Here is a 22398-nt window from a genome sequence, read left to right on the forward strand (position 1 = left end):
ATCAGTGCGTGCATGTGTGTATGAGTAGTGTGCTCTTGCATGCTTTTATCTTTCTGCTGCTGGCCACACTTTGATGGTGTGTGTTGCTTCAGTAGTTTTCCATCCTGTCAGATCTTGTGTTAGAGGAATCAAAGTCTGACCGAGCCAGTCATAGTGATTTGAGGTCTGCATCAGAAGGAAACACTGAGCCAAGTAATTTTGCCAGCGTTTTATGAAACGAATGGTTTTGGAATGTGGCCTCATAACTCCTCGTCAAGTGTGGGAGGATGAGGCCGCCCTTCTGTTTCTCTGTGTAGTGTGTGTCGGGCGATAGGCTGTTGTATTTACTCATCATTATTAACTAAAGTGCTGCGCCATTTCCTCCCAGCAGCCATCTGGAAAAGAAAGGTGACTTGGTGGGCCCCGGCTTAGCTGTTTGCTGCCAACTTCCATGCACACTTACACTAACACGCAAACATTTGTTTCTCTGTCACAACAGGGGGGCAGTCAGCAGATTATTTATTTATTTATTGATAGAAATATCAGACTTTTATTGAGCAAGGACATATAAATTGATCAAAAGTGCAGTACAGACATGTATAATGTTTCAAAAGATTTCTATGTCGATTAATGCTGTTATTTTGAATTTTGTTTTCATTAAAGAACCTGAAACAAAAAGAATTAAACAAAAATATTTTCTCATTTCATTTCCACATTAATCATAAAAATAAAATGTTTATTGAGCAGGCAAATCAGCATGTTAGAATTATTTCCGAAGGATCATGTGACTGATGTAATGGCTGTTGAAAATTTAGCTTTGCATCACAGGAATAAATTACATTTTAAAATATATTACAACTAGATGAGTTATACTGAAAATAAAAATAATATTTTACAATATTACCGTTTTTGTAATGTATTTTAAATCAAATTTAAGGTAGGCTTGGTGAGTAACTTCTGAATGGTAGTGTAGTGTAAATATTTCTATGTTTTTAGATTTTCATAAAGACATCAATGCTACATTCACACTGCAGCAAAGCCAAAAATGTGGCCCAAATCCATTTTTTGCTCTTATGTGACTTTTTATTTTTCCTTGAAGTGTGAACAGCACAAACCACGTGGAATCTGATCTTTACTATTCTGATTTGGGCCACTTCACATTTGGGTCATATCAGAATTCATTGCGACTATTACGTCACTCAAGATAAGATTAGGATCATTCCTCATAATTCTGCCCATTCTTTGCCCTTATGGTCTTTGATCACGGTTTGTGGATGTAGTCAGTTGGAAAGAACTTAGTGAGGTGTTGAACTCATAAGTATTACGGTGACAGCTCTAGACAAGGTAGATTTATGGTGTTTGTCCCATAAATATTTAAAAAAAAAAACTTTCTCTTCTTATCACCTGCTCATGATCTAGTTTACATACTATAACAAAACCCCCCCACACACACATGCAGTAATGCCTTCAGTCTTTTACCTTAAGATAACAAGTTCTGTTTTCATCTTGGGCATCTGTAGTGCTCTGTTAAATGGGATAGAGCCAGTACTGCTTTTATCTTTTCATTCAAAGGTAGAAACCAATAGAACAACTAAAAGAGATGAGAACAACTGAGGGACTGTGGAAGCCAAGATAAAAAAATACACCCCAGAAATGTTAAGACGTGGGAAATTTAATCATGACCTATCTGTGTAGGTGGATGTTGTGGTGAATTCTTTTTATTTAAACTATAACTCAAGAAGATACTTATACCAGATACCAGATACTTATATCTTATGACAGAGAGTCAAGGCTGACTCTTCAAAATAAAATATTTTCCAATATTGTGAGACTTCACTGCCAATCCATATAATATATACCTTACCTTTTCCTCAAAACAAAAGCAATTTATGTCAAATAAATAGTAATGTGAAGTTCACTAATGTGTCTTGAAAAGATTGATCCACTGTTCTTTTCTCACTTCTCCATCACTGACATCCTTATTTTCTGCTCTCAGGTATCAGACAGGTGTGATTATGTCTACGTGAATGGCAAAGAGATGAGAGGACGGGTCCGAATGCTGCTGAACTTCACGTACGGGTACCTGAGGGCCCGCTGGAGGTCAAGGTCTGGATTCCCCAAACTTGCCCTCTGCCATATCGAAGTTTCAGATACGGAACTCCCTTCAGATAAAAAGGCTGGAGGATTCCCAATAAACAGAAGGTGTGCGTAATTAACTCAGAGAGTACGAAAACCTTGTGTAGGATTCTGGATTCTGCAAAATATTGAGTGATCGGTTTTTGATCCACACTGAATCTGCTCGCTCAGTGAAAAAACTCAGCAGAATTCAAATAGTTCACCTGTCACTCACAGAGGTTCTACACATTCCCAGCCCACAGTCTGCAATCTGTTATGGCCAGGATTTAACCAGGGCCTGTGAATCTACATGAGGTGGTCTGTCTATGTGTGTGTGTGTGTGTGTGTGTGTGTGTGTGTGTGTGTGTGTGTGTGTGTGTGTGTGTGTGTGTGTGTGTGTGTGTGTGTGTGTGTGTGTGTTTGTGCATTGAGTAGTCTGGTGGTCTTTAAAGGAAAGGTTCATCCTGTATTGACCGGTCTTTCAGTTATCAAACAGAACAGAATTAAGCAGTTATATTTTTCAAATTGTATAAATGCATTTAAAGGAATAGTTCACCCAAAATTTGAAAATTCTGCTATGATTTTTTCTCACCCTTCCAAATCCATAAGATTCAATTTATCTTCCAAACAAAAATGGGAAGACATTTGTAAAGACACCAGAGAGATTTTCCTGTCCCTCCATCGAAAGTCTATTCCACCAAAAATTTTAATGCTTCAAAAAAGTTCATCATAAAGTAATCCATATGAATTGAGTGGTTTAGTGTAAGGCTTTCTGAAGAGGAGGGATCGGTGTTTTATGATGAACTTGCTTGAATTTTGTGAGGACAAAAACCCCCATGGTTCCTGTTCATCACACAAGCACTTTGAAACTTTCGATTTTTGGTTAGTGTCAAAGTTTTTGTTGGAATGGACTTTTCAAATGTGGGACAGAAATATCACAGTTTTCATTAAAAAGGTCTTCTTTGGAGTTTTGGAAATGAATGAATGCCTTGTGGATCCAGAACAACATGAGTGTGAGTAAATGTTTGGCACAATTATCATTTTTTTGCAGGAACTATCCAAAAATGGAATTAAATGTTTTATCAGTTTACCAGTGTCAAACTGAAATGGTTTGGTAAAATGTTAACTTTGGCAGCCCTAAAAATGTATTTAAATAAATAACTAAATGTAGTTCATTTATTCTATATTTTTGGTTGGGAAAAAGCAAAAACTTTGTATAGCATCTGTGGTTGCATCTGTCTCTGTGATCAGCTTATAAATATTGACAGCTCTATAAACACAGAGGCTGGAAATCCTGCAGTTAGAAACTTAAAGGGGAAAAATTAAGAAAATGCTGCAATGATTGTTTTAAAAAATGTGAATATAGCACAGAAAAGGAGATCTCTATCCCTAGCGACCACATGAAACCTTCAAAATAATTACATATATGAAGACAAAAAACAACAATTTTCTGTGTAAATCCTGAGTATTTTAAATGCAAAAAAAAAAAAAAAGTTAAAACTTTAAAGTGAAAATGCACTTAAATCCTCATATCGATTCGTACTGTGAGTGGTGAAGTGGAGGAATGTGAGAAGCCCCACGCAATCACAGAGAAACAGATCTTACCAGCAGCTCCATTAAGAATTAATAACACTACAGCTTGCATTTATTTCATTTCCAATCATTATATAATGCTTATAGATCAAAAGTTCATATTGAGCATTCATAGTGATTTCATTCACACAAAGGTCACAAACCTTTGACATTTCTTAATATAAATATGCATTATGTAAAGCAATTAGAGTTGTTATTGTTATTAATTGAAGTTTTCATTGTTTTTAAGAGAATTCCTGTATTGGTTAAAAGTCTGCGAATCTGTAAAAGTATGAAATTCTTGAGTTATGAAACAGCCACATTACAGGGACTTGATCATTTTAAACCTATTGCAAATGCTCTTGGATGCAATTTTTTATTGTCATTCAAACCTGAAGTATAGGGATACATTTTCATCTCTTTCCTTATAACCCCACAAGGAACCACTTGGCCTTCTGAATTCAAAATAGAATAAAGTCAATATATATGATTTCCTGTGTGGAGACAGTTTTCTCTATGTCTCCATTTCCATATGTCCCATGTGGCACAATGATTCACAATGTGGTATGAGAAGCTGAGAATAAGAATATAAAATATGAACTCTTCATAGGTGAAACTTCATGTTCCCAGTGGGTTGCTCTGTGTGTACATGTAGCTTTGTGGATTGTGAATCCAGACTCCAGGAGTTTGAGGGAAGCTCTTGAGACATTAACAATACAGATTCATTGAGAGGTTGAGCAAAGCCAGACGGGAGACCCATACATTGTGCAGTGGCATTCCTTCCCAAACTTTCTCTGCTCAACTCTTCAACACCGTAAGTGAACCACACAACAATAATACTGTTGTCTACACAAAAAAAAAAAATAAAAAAATTTTTGCAAAATACCCGTACCCTGTTGAAAAAAAACAGCATATGCTGGTTAGGTATGTTTTAAAAAAGGCAAGGCAGCTGGTTTGAGATTGATTTAAAGATGGTCCTTGACAGAGCTAGTTGCTTAGGACCAGCTCATGACCAATTAAGAACCAGCTTAAAAGACCAGCTCAAACCCGAGCTGCCAACTTCAAAACATACCTAAAACAGTAAACATATCGGTGTTTTTTTTTTTTTTTTTTTTTTTTTTTTTTTTCAGGTGGTAAGCAGATCAGCAGACTGAACAGTTCGTGGGAGAAGGAGTGTGGTTACAGTGATGTGGTATTATCTGTTTAGTTCTGCAAAATCTCTTATTTAAATGATTTTTGCAGTGCAAGACCCCCAAAGCAGGTAACAGGGGCCTTTGACCCAGTGTGGTGGCCCCTTATGACATCACTTTTTGTGTACCCTGCCTCATGATTTGCACACACTGTACTACTACCAAAGTAACTCATGGTATACTGGTTTGTTAGATTAAGTCCATGTTTTCATTATAGATCGTTTTGTGATTTATTTACACAGTGTAAAGCTGTTTATTGCTAATGAGGTGCTCTCTCTCTCTCTCTCTCTCTCTCTCTCTCTATATATATATATATATATATATATATATATACACACACACACACACACACAATGAATATCGAATGCTAATTGCTTCATACTTCTTTGTTTTTACATCAACCTGCTTGTTATGCATTTCTGTTTATGTGTGGGTTTCTAACATTACATTTAGAATAAGTGTTTGTGCATCTAACTCTACATAAACAACCTTCATATTAAAAGTCAAGCACTGTTAAAGTTGAAATGTGTATGTTTTACAGTGGTAAAGATGAAATCCAGTCATTTTAATATAATATCACAGATTTCACAACAGGTTCAAATGGGTCACTGACCAGCAGAAAATTGCCTTGGTTTGAAAGTGACTTGTGTGTAAATGGTGCCTCATACTTTTGCTACACTACACTGACAATAGACAATGGACTTTTTTTTTTCCTACAAAATTTTGCTGAATTTTCACCAGTGTGACCATAACACCGTATCTCTGTGGTGCTATTAGTTTGATATAGTTGTTTGTATAGTTTTGTTTGTTTTGAGCCTCCTGACCATTCTGACACTGTAACAGCTCAACCAATGGTGTGCGTTTGGGGTGGGGCTATATGTTTAATTGACCAATCACCAACTAAACTTGCTAAAAATCCCAGAAGAAACTCACAATAATAACGACAAAAAAAACTATAAAAGAAAAAAGATAACAATCGAATAATTCTATGTATTACAAGTTTTTGAATAAATAGTATTTTTTCATTTTAGTTTTTATTTAGATTTATTGTGTTGTGTCGTGGCCTGGAGGTAGTTGATTATTTTCATTGGCAACATAGTTATTATTACTGTTCTTTATTATTCTCCAACCCAAAATGTTGTTACTATTACAAATGATTAACTTTCTGAAGGAAATGTAAAAATCTAGATCTTTTTTTGCTGGTACCTTCAGTATTCTGTGATTGCAATCTACTGTATGTCATGCACTGATTTGAAATCTCTGTTGAAATTAAGGACAATGTAATCAGTATATAATGATGATTTTTGGACAACGCTAGTTAAGTTAGACTTAAATGAGACAAGTGACAAAGCTCTACACCAGCAGGATCTTCATAGGTCTGAGTCTCTGGTAGTGGGAGGTTGTCTGTCAGTGTGGCTCTAGTGGACTGTAATGAGGGGCTCGATTGCCGTCCTCCAGACAGCCTCAATCTCAGAGAACACTAACAAGATGGCCACCTAATGCAATCATATTCTGATTCACTGACAGAGCCCCAAAGTTCCTCTTAATGTTGCAGTCTTGTGGCAATAATGCACACTGCTGTGGTGACACCTTAAGAACCCACTCACTCATGTTGTAATATTCACTTCAGCAGCAACCTAAACACCACCCACACGCTCCTTGGTGTCACAGGTTCTGTCAAACTTAGATTTAAAAACAATAATTAAAAATGGGTGATTAAATTGACACATTTTTTTGAAGACTGGGGTAAATATAAAAAGCTTTTTTCTTATGAATATTAATTAGGCCATGCTGACATTGTTAGGTAACAGGGTTGGAAACATTTCACTCAATGTTTAATGGCCTGGCTAATGAATGTCAACTACTTGGAGTTTGAGAAAGTGTTTAAATTCCAAAATGTCCCATTAAGTCACAATTAAACCAATTTTGGTATAATTTTTGCATGTAAATTTCAACCATTCAGTATGAATCAATGCAGTTGGGTATTTCACATGAAGGCAAAAGATTTCCCCACACAGATTCGCACAAACTTGCTTGGTTTGAAAGGGACTTCTGTATGCTAAAACTACATCAAATGATGTACGAATAAGCGAATGAACGGAAGCTCTTAAAAATTATATATTTTTATCAATCATCATTATTGTGCCTTTATTTTATAGGACATTAGGAGACTAACAGGAAATGTCTGATACGAAACATAACATGTTATTGTATATCTTGTTCTGATCATTTAAAATACATTAGTTAACATATTTTGATGGAAATATGATATATATATATATATATATATATATATATATATATATATATATTATATTATATTATATATATATTATATAATATACAAATATAATATATATATATATATATGATATATATATATATATATATATAACTATATATATACGTTCGTACAGACCAAAAAGTTTTGGAAAAGGAGGACATTACTATTTTGAGTAATGTTTTACGAAAGAGTCTATTCTGCTCATCAAGCCTGGCATTATGTGCATCAAAAATAAACTACAGAAAAAATACAGTAATATTTGTGAAATATTATTACAACACTTTATATAATAGTTTTCTATTTGAATATACTTAAAAAAAAAAAAATTTATTCCTGTGATGCAAAGCTGAATTTTCTTCAGCACTCATTACTCCAGCTTTCAGTGTCACATAATTGTAACATCCAGTCAATCACATGATCATTTAGAAACATTCCTCAATATTCTGATTTTATTATGAGTGTTGGAAAACAGTTTCTGCTGTCTAATATATTTGATGAATAAAAGGTTAAAAAGAACTGCATTTATTCAAAAAAAAACAATCTAATAATATATCTATTCTAATAATATATTTCTTACTATCACTTTTTAATCAATTTAACACATCCTTGCTGAATAAAAGTTTGATTTTATTTAAAAAAAAAGAAGAGAAAAAAAATTACTGACCCCAAACAAATTACTGATCCAGTAGTGATATATTGTTATTACAAATATTTATATTTAAAACATAGCATAGTTCTTTTTTTTTTTTTTTTTTTGTTTTTATTTATTTTTTACTTTTATTAGGGCTGTCAAATGATTAATCACTGATTAATCACACATCCAAAAAAAAGTTTTGTTTTAACATAATACTATGTAATGTGTACAGGGTATATTTATCTATGTATATATAAATACACACATCATATTGTGTATATTTAGAAAATAGTTTACATGTATATACATTTATATATTGATATTTTATATTTATATTATATTATAAATATATTTAACATATATAACATAACATATTCTTCTTAAATAATACATGGGCAATGTGTGGTGGTATTTTTATATATACATAATAAAAATATAACAAACACACAGTTCACAACATATATAGTATGTAAACCAAAAAACTTTTAATTTTGTATGTGATTAATCGTGATTAAATCATTTGAACAGTCCATACTTTTTATTCATCAAAAGTATCTAAAAAAGTATCAGACAGTTCAGAACTGCCCGTTTCCAACTTTGAGAATGAATCATCATATTAGAATGATTTTCTAAAGGATCATGTGATAATGATCTAAAATTCAGCTTTGGCATCATCAGAGAAATAAATGATATTTTAAAGTATAATAAATTTAAAAACAACAATATTTTAAAATTGTAAATACTATTATCACAATATTACTGTTGTTTTCTGTATTTTTTGATCAAATAAATGCAGGCTTGATGAGCAGAAGAAACTTCTTTCAAAACGCATTAAAATAGTAATGTTCTCCAAACTTTTGGTCTGTACTGTATATATTATATTGATATATATATATATATATATTATATATATATAATATATATATAATATATAGAGATACTAGGGAAGTCAATGGCAAAATAAATTATTGGTGTTCAGCAGCAGAAAGAAATTCATTACAGGTTCATACAGGGTACATTGATTTGGTGTTGAACCTATCTTCTTTACAAAAAAAAAAACAAAGTTCAGCAGCAAAAACAAGTAAGCTTTCATTCCAAGCAGTTCTAGGATTTCTGGTCCTCAGCTGAAGAAGTTCGTTGCATGGCTCCAGTTTAAATACAAAATAAATTAAATGATAATATTGCATACCTTTTTTAACAAACGCTGACAATAGGTCTGGTTTAGAGCCCTCCCCAAGACCTGGTTTTTAGGAGGGCCCTGTTAGATCTACCAGGTAATTGTGTTCTTGTTAGCAAGGTTGTTTGTGAGGTATCAAGGAACATTTGTTGAATCTTAATCTTAACTACTAATCTGACCTCAAATTAACCTCGATCTCCACATGCACCCTCTAAAACCGCCATGCTGTTAAATGAAGGGATTCATCGTCAGCACATCACACGACTAATTAGCCCTGCCTCCACTTAGCCATGCTACACATAGTGCTAACAGAAAGTCAAGGGCCTCTGCAGCAGTTTATTGAACATGTGTCAGGGCAGCCCAGACGCTCATTAGCCAATGCTAGAGTTGGCATCTCACCACTGCAATCCAGCCTACACAGCACATGCCAAAGTACATTCATCTTTCCTGTGTTTATCACAATGTGGAAACATGTTTAGCAAGGATATGGACGAGCATGTTAAAAAAGGGCACCCATGTCACTTACGTTTTTTTGTTTTACTGACCCAGAGACATTTTCATGCAAGAGAGGGAAAAAAAAAAATGTCACTTTTGGCTCATCACCTCAAAAATGGAGGGATGTGCCTTCAAGCCGGAAATACTGTAACCTTTCACTACACAAATGCCATTATTGTCTAATTAACCAACAATAGCTACCTCTGTGCAATGCTCATGGTAGTTCCTCCAGCTTTAGTTAATGGGAAACTATCAGTCTTCAGGTGAAAACTCAATTAACAGCGTCCAGACTCTCTGGAGCAGACGGGAAAGAAAGAAGAGATCTGCACTTGTAACCAATTAAGAAAATATTAACAAAAAAGAGTATTGATAAATTTTGAGTTTAACTAAGACAAACAAGAGCACAATCGCACTGTCCATTTTATTTTACTTCATCCAAATTGTATATTTCAATAAAATAACCCAGAATAATAAATAAAATAAAATAAAAAACCTAACAATAAAAAAATAAAAAACCTAAATTTCAGTTTGTATAGGGGACAGATTATGTAAGGGATGATGTACAGTCACCTCAGAAAATAATTTAAGACAGGGTGATTAAGGGCCTTATGACCAGCTGAATGGACATCTATGCTGTTATACATTTCCTACCTAAACAAACAAATTTACAACTCAAAATCAATATTCAAACCCAATATACAGGACTTGTTGTATGAACAAAAGTTGATTTGATATTAACTATTTTGAGGTTAATCTCATCCCTATAACAACATTAAAAATAACAATCAGTTCCAGAGTGCAGAGTCCTAAAAGAGACATAAAATTAGCACCTGTATCGTTGTCATGAAAACAATGAAAGTAAGTTTAGCGGGTCATTATCCAAGAATATTTCACTGCACTCAATGCTGCAATAACCATCAAACCTGTGTATATTACAAGCCGGATGGTTCCACTCGTCCTGAAGACAAGCACTGAGGGACTGCAAATACAGTGGATTTCCAACATGAAATATATGCTTTTTTATGCTATGTGAGCAAGGAAACACTTATGATACATGCGTTCATGTCAGATTATTTGTTGATATGAATACTTACTTTAAATAATTACCTGAATGCGAGTTTTGAGATTTCAATATTTCTGTTCGAGTACAGAGTGATTATTTTCATTGACAAACCATAGTATATTACTGTTCATGCGCTTATCTCCGACCCAAAATGTTGTAACTATTACAAATGATTTAACTTTCTGAAGGAAATGTAAAAATCTAGATCTTTTTTTTGCTGGTACCTCCAGTTATGTGGGTGTTTGGCAATCGAATGTATGTCATGCACGATCTGATTTGAAATCTCTCGTTGGAGAGAGGTTAATGGTCTAATGTAATCAGTATATAATGATTTTTGGACAACAACTAGTTAAGTTAGACTTAAATGAGACAAGTGACAAAGCTCTACACCAGCAGGATCCTTCATAGGTCTGAGTCTCTGGTAGTGGGAGGTTGTCTGTCAGTGTGGCTCTAGTGGACTGTAATGAGGGGCTCGATTGCCGTTCCTCCAGACAGTCCTCAATTCAGAGAACACTAACAAATGGCCACCTGATGCAATCATATTCTGATTCATTGACAGAGCCCCAACTAGTCCCTCTTATGTTGCAGTTTTGTGGCAATAATGCAACTGCTGTGGTTGACCCCTTAAGAACCCACTCACTCATGTTGTAATATTCATTACACTATTTACTTCTGCAGCACCCACACGCTCCTTGGTGTCACAGGTTCTGTCAAACTTAGATTTAAAAACAATAATTAAAAATGGGTGATTAAATTGACACATTTTTTTGAAGACTGGGGTAAATAACATGGCTTTTTCTTATGAATGTTTATTAGGTGATGCTGACATTGTTAGGTAACAGGGTTGGAAACATTTCACTCAATGTTTAATGGCCTGGCTAATGAATGTCAACTACTTGGAGTTTGAGAAACGAAAAATGTCCCATTAAGTCACAATTAAACCAATTTTGGTATAATTTTTGCATGTAAATTTCAACCATTCAGTATGAATCAATGCAGTTGGGTATTTCACGTGAAGGTAAAAGATTTCCCCATGCAGATTTCGCAACAGGTTTTTGATATATACAGTACAGACCAAAAGTTGGAAACATTACTATTTTTAATGTTTTTCGAAAGAAGTCTCTTCTGCTCATCAAACCTGCATTTATTTGATCAAAATACAGAAAAAACAGTAATATTGTGAAATATTTTACAACTTAATATAATAGTTTTTCTAATTGAAATATACTTTAAAAAAATAATTTATTCCTGTGATGCAAAGCTGAATTTTCAGCATCATTACTCCAGCATTCAGTGTCACATGTAACATCCAGTCTATCACAGGATCATTTTAGAAAATCATTCTATATTCTGATTTATTATGAAGTGTTGGAAACAGTTCCTGCTGTCTAATATTATTTGATGAATAAAAAAAAAAATAAAGTTCAAAAGAAATGCATTTATTCAAAAAAAAAAAAAAAAAAAATTATAATAATATATATTCTAATATATATTTTCTTTACTATCACTTTTTATCAATTTAACACATCCTTGCTGAATAAAAGTATTGATTCTATTTAAAAAAAAGAAAGAAAAAAAAATTACTGACCCAAATTACTGACCAGTAGTGTACTATTGTTATTACAAAATGCATTATATTTTAAAAACATAGCTTCTTTTTTTTTTTTTTTTTTTTACTTTTTATTCATCAAAGTATCCTAAAAAAGTATCACATGTTCAGAACTGTTTCCAACTTTGATAATGAATCATCATATTAGAATGATTTCTAAAGGATCATGTGATAATGATCCTAAAAATTCAGCTTTGCCTCACAGAAATAAATGATCATTTAAAGTATAATAAATTAAAAAACAATTATTTTAAATTAGTAATAATATATCACAATATTACTGTTTTTTCTGTATTTTGATCAAATAAATGCAGGCTTGATGAGCAGAAGAAACTTCTTTCAAAAGCATTTAAAAATAGTAATGGTTTCCAAACTTTTTGGTCTGTACTGTATATAAGATATATTTGTATATCATGTATTATATATATATATATATATATATATATATCTATATATTGAAGTCAATGGCAAAATAAATTATTGTGTTCAGCAGCAGAAAGAAATTCATACAGGTTCATACAGGTACATTATTTGGGTGAACTATCTCTTTAAAAAAAAAGTTCAGCCAAAAAAGTAGCTTTCATTCCAAGCAGTTTAGGATTCTGCAGCTGAAGAAGTTCTTGCATGGCTCCAGTTTAAAATAAATAAATAAATATTACATACTTTTTTAGCAGCTGAATAGGTCTGGTTTAGAGCCTCCACCTGGTTTTAGGGGCCCTGTTAGATCTACAGTAATTGTGTTCTTGTTAGCAAGATTGTTTTGAGGTATCAGGACATTTGTTGACATCTTACCCAAATGACTCGAGTCTCCACACATGTACCCTCTAAAACGCATGCTGTTAAATGAAGGACTTCATCGTCAGCACATCACGACTAATTAGCCTGCCTCAACTAGCCATCTGCTCACATAGTGCTACAGAAAGTCAAGGGCAAGGCTCTGGTCAGCCGAGTTTATGAACATGTGTCAGGCAGCCCAGACACTCATTAGCCAATGCTAGAGTTGGCTCTCATCGCTGCTGCAATCCAGTCTACACAGCACATGCCCAAAGTACATTCATCTTTCCTGTGATTATCACAAGATGTGAACATGTTTAGCAAGGATGAACGAGCATGTTTAAAAATGGCAATGTCACCTTACGTTTTGTTTTTACTTGACCCGGAGACATTTTTTCATGCAAAGAGAGGAGAAAAAAATGTCACTTTTGGCTCATCACCCTCTCAAAATATGGCAGAGGGGTGTGTGTGTTTTGCATTCACCACTGATTTCCCCTCTCCACACATTCTCCTCATTTATATTTATCGTGGCATAACAGGCATGACCTTGCTGATGTAACAGCATTATGGTTTGGTGCTAGTGGGCACTGATGATCCATTTGTTTACTGCTATGTGTTTATGTGAGAAAGAATCGCAAGGCTCTTCGTCCTCTGCCAGTTGGTCCATGCAGTGCGAGAGAGAGAAAACTGACCCGAGAGAGTGTGTTTTATGCTCGTGCTCGTAGCCAAGTCTGTAGTGTGTAGAGTGGCAGACTGGCCTGCACTTTTCACAGCCTGGTGTTAACAGTGTTCTCTCCAGCACCAGGATGGCATGATAAAGTCCAGACCGCTGGGAATGACTATTCCTGTCAAGGAATGAGACTGTGTGAGTGGGATACGTGGTGCCCCCCTTAAGGGACGTCTGTCTGCTCTCTGGAAAATATTGTTTTATTGAATCATCTTCAGACCTCCTGTGTAGGCAGATATCGAGCTCTGACACTGTGATCTCACTCAGAACAACTGATGGCTAAATCACAAAATGTCACTTGTTACTATACATCTTCCCTTCACATGAGCCTTTTTTGTTTGTTTCTTAAAACAGTGGTTCTTTTGAAAGTATAGTGAAGATGGATTTTCACATCGTAAATAAGTTTGCACTCAGTTTCTCTTACAAGGGGGAAAAAGTTTCAGATCATTTTGTTGATGTTATTGCTCTTGTTCTTGCTACTAGCCAACGAATGTTGACTCCCTGGAGCTTGAGAAAAAATCAAATAAGTGATACATACAGCCAAGTATGGTGACCCATACTCAGAATTCGTGCCCTGCATTTAACCAAACCCCAAAGTCCACACACACAGCAATGAACACACACACACACACTGTGAACAAACACCCAGAACAGTGGCCAGCCATTTATGCTGCCAGCGTCCCGGGGGAGCAGTTGGGGGTTCGGTGCCTTGCCCAAGGGCACCTTAGTCATGATATTGCCGGCCCGAGACTCGAACCCACAACCCTAGGGGTTAGGCAGTCAAACTCTCTAACCATTAGGCCACGACTTGCTTTTTATTTATTAAAATAAAAATAAATAAAATACATGTCCCCAAAAAGTATTTGGACCATAAAGTCATAATTATAGCAGTTTTTGAATGTCACTGCCTTTGAAGTGCGATCAAATTTATCATTGTTTGGCACATCAGGGGTATTATCGTTAACTAAAACCAAAAAAATGCCATTGCTTGAAATAAAATTGAACATTAACTGAAATAAAACTTAAACTTATTTAATTTGAGCTAGTTCTCATTTCATTTAAGTTGAAGTACAAAAATGTTAACTAAATTAACTAAAAAAGTAAATCTTTATAAAAAATGATATAGACACAGATATAAATGGCAAACAGCTCAATTACTAAACAATATATATATATATACAGTCGTGGCCAAAAAGTTTTGAGAATTACATAAATATTGAAAATTGGAAAAAGGCCTTGCTGCTTAAGTTTTTATAATAGCAATTTGCATATACTCCAGAATGTTATGAAGAGTGATCAGATGAATTGCATAGTCCTTCTTTGCCATGAAAATTAACTTAATCCCAAAAAAAACCTTTCCTTTCCACTGCATTTCATTGCTGTCATTCAAGGACCTGCTGAGATCTTTTCAGTAATCATCTGTGTTAGCTCAGGTGAGAATGTTGACGAGCACAAGGCTGGAGATCATTATGTCAGGCTGATTGGGTTAGAATGGCAGACTTGACATGTTAAAAAGAAGGGTGATGCTTGAAATCATTGTTCTTCCATTGTTAACCATGGTGACCCTGCAAAAAACGCGGTGCAGCCATCATTGCGTTGCATAAAAATGGCTTCACAGGCAAGACGATATTGTGGCTACTAAGATTGCACCTAAATCAAACAATTTATAGGTTTCATCAATAACTTCAAGGAAAGAGGTTCAATTCTTGTAAAGAAGAAGGCTTCAGGGCGTCCAAGAAAGTCCGTAGCAAGCGCCAGGATCATCTCCTAAAGAGGATTCAGACCTGCGGGACATCGGAGTGACCACCAGTGTGCAGAGCTTGCTCAGGAATGGCAGCAGGCAGGTGTGAGCGCATCTGCACGCACAGTGAGGCGAAGACTTTTGGAAGATGGTCTGGTGTCAAGAAGGGCAGCAACGAAGCCACTTCTCTGCAAAAAAAAACATCAGGGACAGATTGATCTTCTGCAGAAAGTATAGTGAATGGACTGCTGAGGACTGGGGCAAAGTCATATTCTCCGATGAAGCCCCTTTCCGATTGTTTGGGGGCATCTGGAAAAAGGCTTGTCCGGAGAAGAAAAGGTGAGCGCTACCATCAGTCCTGTGTCATGCCAACAGTAAAGCATCCTGACACCATTCATGTGTGGGATTGCTTTCTCATCCAAGGGAGTGGGCTCACTCACAATTCTGCCCAAAAACACAGCCATGAATAAAGAATGGGTACCAAAACACCCTCCAACAGCAAACTTCTTCCAACAACCCAACAACAGTTTGGTGAAGAACAATGCATTTCCCAGCACGATGGAGCACTGTGCCATAAGGCAAAAGTGATAACTGAGTGGCTCGGGACCAGAATGTTGAAATTTTTGGGTCCATGGCCTGGAAACTCCCCAGATCTTAATCCCATTGAGAACTTTGTGGTCAATCCTCAAGAGGCGCTGGTGGACAAACAAAAACCCACTAATTCTGACAAAACTCCATGAAGTTATTATGAAAGAATGGGTTGCTATCAGTCAGGATTTGGCGCAGAACTTGATTGAGAGCATGCCCAGCCAGTCGAATTGCAAAGGTCCTGAAAAAGAAGGGCCAACACTGCAAATACTGACTCTTAATTGTCATGTAATTGTCGATAAAAGCCTTTGAAACGTATGAAGTGCTTGTAATTATATTTCTTCAGTACATCACAGAAAACAACTGAAACAAAGATCTAAAAGGCAGTTTTAGCAGCAAACTTTTGAAAAACTAATATTTATGTAATGCTCAAAACTTTGGGCCACGACTGTATATATATAGATATTATATATATATATCATATTATAAAATTAACATAGGTTTAAAAAATATATAATATATATAAAAATTATATAATTAACAAAAACAATTTTTTGTTGAAAATGTACGCCGCACCATTTTTACAAGCATAATAAAATATCAAACCCAGTGCTATTTATTAGATATATTAATATAATATATATAGAATAGCACAAGCATACTTTTTTTCATAAAGACTTTTACAATAGGGTTTGCTAACATTAGTTAATTGGGAATCTTGAACTAACAATAAACAACATCTTGTTTAGCATTTAGGTTACTGCAAGTCCACACAGCAGTATGGGTGTGAAGAAAACTGTATCCGTTTAATTTTTGCTCTTCATAAAAGAAAACGAAAGTTCAACAGAACATTTATAATCAAGTAAAGTAGAAATATTGCAAAATTTGTACTTAGATACAGTAATTATTGTAAGTATTTTGTACTCTGTTACTATATGCCTGAAGAGAGCATGAATTGATTACCTGGCAGTCATACATTAGAAGTATTAGTACTGTTGTCTTTCTTCATTGTAAGGAACAAAAGCACTAAAACGTGTTATATATTTTAACAAATATGCTTGTGTGCGTGTGCGTGTTGTGTGTGTGTGTGTGTGTGTGTTGTGTGTGTGTGTGTGATAAGGGAGAGAAATAATAATGGCGTTGTTCTGCATGTGAGTGGAGGATATTTTCATGCTATAACTCTCTTCAAATATGAATGTGTTCTTTGTGAATTCCTTGACCTTGATCCAACATCAAACCTAGATGATCAGTCCTGAATGAAAGCAAATGCTTCATTGTATTTCCAGCTTTTGCTTAAATGTCACTGCAGTCGCAGCGTATTGTATGATACAAAACATGATAGGATTAATTGGCTCCCACTTGATTAGGTGGCATCAGCCTAATTGAAGCTTAACTTTAGGAGTGTCAACAAACAAAAACTATCTCATGAAAACCTTTCTGATAGAGTTTAACAAAAAAACATGATTGGTTTATAAAAATGCTGAAGATTCTGGGTGCAGATTCAAAAATGTGTCCTTTCCATTCACCAGGTCAACGAGGGACAGTGTGAAGATGAACGATGATGAAGCGCGGAGAGGAAAGACATGTACTCTACAGTCATCCAGAGGGCCATGGTGCGTGTTGCTCACCACACTTTGTGGCCTGAATCCTCAGGGAGACGCCGAGGTCAGGTAGGCCACATGCTGGGCAGTGATTGGCAGGTGGGACATTATCAGAGTTAGTCTGGGGACTTCCTGAAAGTAGAGGAGGATTCCACGGATGCCAGACTAAGAGAGGGACGGGTTTTGGAGGGCAAAGGACAACAGGCATGACCAGCCATTCAGGTATGTATAGTTCTCAATATTTGGAAAACTGTTTGTCTGCCAATTAAACATTTCATGTGGTTTACCAAAATGCATGGACGGAAAAACAACCACATAGGAATTATAAAGAGAAGAGCAAGACTCTTAAAATTCATATTTGTAAAAGATATACAGTTGCTGGCCAAAATACTGTTCTATAATCCATAATATCTCTTTCTCTCAGTGTAAAAGCTTACCATTACCCTGTGGTCCTTTCACATCAAAATCCACCAACATATGGGTTGTTTAGACACTGTTTTTTTTTTTTTTTTTTTTTTGACTTGTTTACTGGTTTTAATTTAGACGGTTGCTTCATCTGTGCATATTTCTTTCCTGATTCAGATGTCCAAAGCAACACTTTGAATTAAAAAATTCTGTTATCGACGTGGGTTATTACAAAACACACAGCTTTCGCAGATTGCAAGATCTTTAATTGAATTTGTGAAATTGAATTAACTTGTTGTTTGTGAGCTGCAGTTATCAGTTGTTTAAACAATAATTCTGGCCCACCCAGTCTACTGCAGATTATTCAATGGCGTGAACAACAGATGTAATGCTTAATTTCTTCAATATGTTCCAATGAAGAAAACAAAACTCATCTAACATCATAGATGGACCCGAGGGGTGAGGAAAAAAAAAACACCTTTTGGGTTTGAATTATTTCCTTTAAATTTAAAACTTTAATATACATAAGTTTCAAAACCCTCATGAATGCCAACATGAACACATTTCTAACAACTTGTCTCTGTGTTTTAACAGCTACCAGTAGATTCTTCTTCTCATTAATCTTGTCATCGACTCATTGTATATCAAGTACCATCACTTTACCCATGGTTTCCCTCCTCCAGTGTACCTTTTCTGCAAGGCGAACACAACCAATAACTAAGACTGCTACCTTTTCCGCAGCCCACTTTTCTCCAGTAAAGTGGGGCTGATATTGCAGCGTACCATGTGTCTGAGAGGAGTGTTAGTGCATCTGGATTTATTTGCTTTATCTGTCTGCTTCTTAGACAAGATATCTAATATGTGCTTGTCTTCAGTGAAAGTGTGGGCAGGCAGGACGACTGTCTGTAACACCTTTTTATTGCATCAAATACACTAGGTTTTTACAGCTCTGTGTTTTTGATATTTCTCCCTGTAATGTAATGAAGGTAATCCCTGTGGGCAGCGATGGTCTACACACCAGCACAGATTGCCTATGATGTTGTGTAATTTAATAATGTGATTTTGTGTGTATGCTCTGCTCTAGGTTCTGTTTTTCCCCCCAAAAAACAAAAATTTTTTGGGGGGGGTTTCACACCCCAAGGACTCCATCCTGGCAGAGAAGACGGTGAGGGTATGATGGATGATCGAGTAGTGACCATCACGAACTGAGGCCTGCAGTGGTCTAGTGGGGCTCACACTTCAGACCTGCAGCTCAGACAGGAAGTAAACAGTAACCGAGCCATCCGCGCCACGGCAACCCACACAGCGAAGTGCTCAGCAATCCTAAAACAGGGTAATTTCACAACAACCACACACACCAGAATATTCACCTTTTCCTGAACAACCAATGACGATTGATATTGTTATACTTTTTTAAATGGGTCATATGATGCGGCTTTCAAATTTGTCTTTCTCTTTGGAGTGTTCCAAGCCTTTGTGAATAAAGTGAACAAGCTCTTTGGGAATCTGTTGAAGTTGCAAAGACTAAAGTTCTCCAAATCCAAAGAGATATTCTTTATAAAAAGTAAACACTCGTCCACCACACTCCCTGAAAACGCCCTTAATCTCTTACGTCAGTATGTGGGCAGATTTGCATAACGCCGCCGCAGGTGTTCATTGCAAAGAAAGAAGGCGCTACTTTCTTTTTGTTGTAGTATTGTTGTTGCCACCGCCTCCATGTGGTATAGACGATAGACGCGTGTGTTCAATGTGAAGGCGAAACTACTTTGTTTGGTGGCTTCCAAAACGAGGACGATATTCCGCTTTGTCATGCCTGGAGCTGATCCGCGTGCTGCAAGACCAAGGTACGCTTCCTGTCGTAGAATCGCCTGCCGCGCATCGTTCTCCAAGCCTTTCCGCCTCTGCTCATTCAAGCCCGCCCGCGGCTCATCTCGGCCTCTGGCCTCCACCAACTCAAGGCGAGTGTATGAAGGCTGTTTCGTCTGAGAAAGCAAAACTGCTTTGTTTTTGCCTTCCACAAGGAAGACACGACTAGAAGTCATGTTTATATCACGTTTATAAGGGTGTGTTTATGTTTAATGTCTCATTGCTACAGCCGGACAAGGCATCACATATGTTAAGCGGCGTTAACACCTACGTAATCAACGCTTGAGCCATCGGCCACTTCACCAATAGGCTAGATAGCTGGCCAATCACAGCCCACTCGCGATTTCAGAGAGATAGAGCATTGTGAAGGAAAAATTGATTGCATTTCAGAAGGTGGGGCATGAAGAGGAATAATAAATGTCCAAGTATGTGGGAAACTAATGTGTTTTTATCCTTAAACGCAGTAAACACATTTCATTACAACCAAATACACCAAATAAGGTTCTTTTTTGCAGCATCATATGACCCCTTTAAATCCCATTAAAGGATCCATTATAGAAGCTATCAAGCTTACAGCATGAACTAGAAGCATTTACAATGCAAGAGTTAAATATGTTCTCAGAGTCAGTGTGATGTTTACTGCCACACAAATATGAATTTTTTAAAAGGAACCTATATCCAAATAGAAGCCCACACAAATTATAGCAAAAATGTCTTGAGTTATGATGAAGCCAACATTATTTTGACAACCGCAGCTAGAGCTGCGCCCTTTTAATTGAACACTCATATAAAAATAACATGTAACGAGATGAACCAGAGTTGAAATGATGCCAGGACAGGAGCTTTTGTTTAATGTAAAATATTTTATAACTCATTTTGAAAACATGCCATAAATTGTTGTCTCTGTAGATAGAATATGCCTGTTAACATCAACCACAATTATACAAAAAAGTGTGTATATGAAAATCTGGATTGTTTTTATCTTTATTGCTGTTCTCAGTGTAGTTTAGAAAAGTCTGAAACGATTTTTTTTACCTGAATCTATGTAATTCAACACCTTATGAAAATACTTATTAAACATCATTGTTAAAGGTTTTCACATGGACGACTAAGCACTGCAATCTGTATATAATTAGTTGAGGAAGAAATAGCTATATTTTTCTTGTGATCTATGCATTTTAGTTGATTAATATACTTGTAAATTCAGATTTTCAAGATTTCAATTATTTTGCACTTAATATAGATGTTAAATTACCTGTTTTCGTGAATAGGGAGTCAACACGTGAAAACACACTAGCTCATGTGAATTAATACAAATTGTCATTAAATTAAATCGCATATAATGATTACAACTATGTTTTAATAGTAAGGATTCAGTCAGCTTTTACTGAAAACCGTTTGGTGTGCATTTATCTGGAAAATACTTTCCGAAACAAGAATGCTTACACTTGCCTTCACTAGAGTAAGACCTTTATATAACAACACGTCCCTAAAACCCACCGCAATTCCACTCTTTCTATAACAGCCTATCAAGGAGTGTTTTGTCTACATGGTCATTTGTTGCACAAGTGTTGATGTATAACCCAGGCGATGAAAAGTAACTATGGTGACCAATAGGTTACATCTTGCCACGGACTTATTATGGCTTATTATATGGACTCGGGTGGAGGTGGTGAGTGTTCAGTGCATCCGTAACTGGGACTCGGTTATAATTATCTTCTAGTTGACAGTCTTAATCAATATGAGACCACACATTTCAGTTTAGCAGCCCCAGTGCAATGCTGTTAAACACAATCTTTTCAATTAAGCAAGACCTACATGTGTCAGAGGATTTTAAATAGTCTGTTTATTCTTGTGGAAACTAAATATGACAATGCATATTAAGCTACAGAGATGTTTTTCATGCAAATATGAATTTTCAAGCACAATGTTCAAACAAAAGAACAATAATATTCTTCCTTATTGTGATGCACAATTACCACCTCAAAACTGTTTCAAAAAACTGCCTATTCCTACAAAGGCACAATCTACCAATGATACTTTTCCCACGTATGCGTTAGTCCATAAGCTTTTTTTTTGTGATTCCTCCCATTTCTCATGTGAACAACGCAACACTTTCCACACGTGAGCAACCAAAATATCTTTCATGGTGTGGAGCGTCCTCGTCCCTTATCTGTGGTGTCTGCCAAATGTCTCCTATTGCAAATCGAACTGCGGAACCTCGCAGATGGTGTGCACCATGTTAAAAATGTGTTTAAAATGTCCATAGCTGAAAATGGAGCCTCACAAATGACTGATTTGGAATAATTCACAGGACAGCGACTATGCTACAAATAGTAGTGCATCAAACAAGATAGTGTCATCATATTAAGCACCTTAGGTTTTATGGCCTAAATTATACATAAAGTATTGGGCCATTCATAATAAGCAACATTTAGTGTAAATGACAAGCCTAAACTAATTTAGTAAAAAAAAAAAAAAAAAAAAAAAAAAAAGGAAAACAACGGCAATGTGGTAAAGCTTCACTACCCTCTCTCAAATCCAAATGTGTCCATATGTGCATATTTTGCTGTTATTG

At 35.7% G+C, this 22398-nt stretch overlaps 1 pseudogene; it reads left to right on the plus strand.

Annotated features, from left to right (window-relative positions):
* LOC122144299 overlaps positions 1–22398 on the plus strand; it is a 139619-nt pseudogene that overhangs the window by 114040 nt on the left and 3181 nt on the right.

This window comes from Cyprinus carpio, unplaced genomic scaffold (genome assembly GCF_018340385.1).
Source record: "Cyprinus carpio isolate SPL01 unplaced genomic scaffold, ASM1834038v1 S000006635, whole genome shotgun sequence".
Classification (NCBI taxonomy): Eukaryota; Metazoa; Chordata; class Actinopteri; order Cypriniformes; family Cyprinidae; genus Cyprinus; species Cyprinus carpio.